Source organism: Psammomys obesus, unplaced genomic scaffold, assembly GCF_907164565.1.
Source record: "Psammomys obesus unplaced genomic scaffold, mPsaObe1.curated_primary_1811, whole genome shotgun sequence".
NCBI classification, from domain to species: Eukaryota; Metazoa; Chordata; class Mammalia; order Rodentia; family Muridae; genus Psammomys; species Psammomys obesus.
This window is the reverse complement of record NW_026585626.1, coordinates 547,228-549,718: the sequence shown is the minus strand read 5'-3', so window position 1 is coordinate 549,718 and position 2,491 is coordinate 547,228.

Here is a 2,491-nt window from a genome sequence, read left to right as displayed (position 1 = left end):
ATAATCACTGTGCTTTGCCCTCCTTCCAACCTTCAAGTGGCTATGCTTTCAAGTTGCCTGAAAGAGAACATTTTCTAAAATATCTCTGTATGTTTTATCTTCTTGTCTGTGTGTGTCATCATAAAATTTTGATTGTAGTCCTTAAATTCAGTGACCCATACTCTGACTGAGAGTGCTAAAACTTCCATAAAATGATACACACAAAGATATAGACAAGCAGGAGTGAAAGGAATATCCCCATCCTCAAGAATCTGATGAAAGCTGCTTGGGACATGAGCTCAGCACCAAGTTTATAGCTCTGCAGGTGGACTGGGTCCATGGGGTGAATATCCTGGTGTGTGTAGAAGTTACTTGTATGTTTTACTGTTAGGTATTACTGCTTAATACCGGTACTGGAGAGCAACAAAATAGCTTGGCTGTGAAGCTCGGAGAAAGTTTCTTCACCTCAGCATCCACTCATTTCCGCCCTATGTTGGGCGGTGATCATTTAGAGAAGAAGGTCACATATGTTGGTGAACTGTGATTTACTGAACCTACTGTTCTAGCTCCAGTTGAGCAGTTTTGACATCTCAGAATCTGAACCACACTTACCTGAACAAACACAGAAAACTGATGTCCTCTGACGATATTCAGAAGATCGAAGCTATCACCGTGGACCTCAGTCAGCGCCTATCCTTCTCTGATCACCTCTTCTTCCCTGATATGCTGATGCTTGGCTCTCATGTCCCCTCAGGCAGATGAATCAGGAAATAAACACTTGAGTTTTTTGCTTTTTAGTGAAGATAAGGGACATATTTAGTCCGTGGGTCATTTGGAGCAGATGAGAAGAGGTGAAAGGGAGAAAACAGACTTTATATACTGTAAGCAAGTAAGGAGCAAACCTAAATTGAACAGCAACAGCATAGATGGCTGAGAGACTCCTGCTATAACAGCCTGGCTCAGGCCCTTAGTAGCTCTTCCGAGAGAAGACAGGGGCAGCATGAAGAATGAAGCAGCCATCTGTGGAAATGGAGCAAGCCCTGGCAGTGGCCCTGGTTTCAACTCATGACTGCACAGCTTGACAGAAAAGCCATTTAAGCATGCTGAGCCTCGTTTCTCATTGTATGTGCGAATCATAACTCATTCTCCTTGGAATGGCTGTGATAGTTAAAGGTTAAATGGCCAGAGCAGTCTAGGCAAATGTCACTTGTCCTTCTTCTGTTCCAGATCTTCCTCTATCTCCCACCACCTTTTCATTTCAACTGAGAACATCACTGTATTGTACCACAGTATTTTACCCATCTTACTTCTTCCCCTACTTGAGACATTCTCTGATAATGAAAATTCATTCTGTCATTATGGAACTATATTGATACCCATAATATTAGACAAGAGCATTCATTTCAGGATAAATATTGGCCAGTGTGCCATAGTCTTATTCTCTGAATCCTTTCTTTAAGAGTCCTAGTTGGGGGGAGTTCTTTCATAGCTTCATACAGACCCCTTGGAGGACAGTGATTAGCAGATCACTAGCATCTTTGACTTCCTTCAATTAGGTCTTTCATCCTTGGTTGATCCTCAGTTACTCCTATTCACATCAAAGCTGTAATGTCCTGGCTATCGCAACTTCAGTAACCATGTAAATCAACATACCAGGATATGAGGACTTACCCAGAATTTAGCCAAAATTATGTGTATTGAACCCCGATCTGAGTCTTCTTCATCTTTCTAAGTTTTTCCCTCTTTTAAGTGATACTTCTACGTGGCTTTGCTTCTGGAATATTGTTATGAAAGAGATATAACCAGAAAGAGCAGGGAGAAAAGGACAAACAAAATCTTGGAAAGCAGAAAAGGGTTTTTTTCTCTGCTTGTTGTGAAGTGAAAGCAAGAGTTAGTCTTATCTTCAGTATTTTTTAATAGAAAATTGGGTTGATTTGACTTTACAACACAAATTCCTGTCTTGAACAATTGAGGTATAGTGAGCGGAATAGACCCCAATAAAATAAATTCATTTTGTCCACTCAAAAATTTTCTGTTATTCTACACTCAGCAGAAATTTCAGCATAGAGGTCAAAGGCAGAAATAATGAAAAGGTGGCATTGCATGACCTCCTAGGAAATAGGCAAAATCCAGCTTGGTGGCCACATGAACAAATACTTCAAGGACCTGCCCTCCAAGTGTCATTTAGCTGGTCATGCAGCAATAAGAGCACAGTGCATAGGAAAGTGAAAATTGCTCTTGTGATATGAGAGGCTGAAGGAGACTAGGAGAGGCCTTTTCCTCCTCAGGAGCTAATAAAAGGCCATCTGGAAACACCCTTCAAGTTTTGTGTTAAATTTTATTTTTTTTTTTTTTTTTTTTTTTTTTTTTTTTTTTTTTTTTTTTTTTTATTTATTTTTTTTTTTTTACAGGTGAATTCATATTGTATTTTTTTTTTTTCTTTTTAGTTACATTTTGTTAACTCCGTGTCCCAGCTGTATCCCGCTCCCTCATTCCCTCCCCAACCCCACAC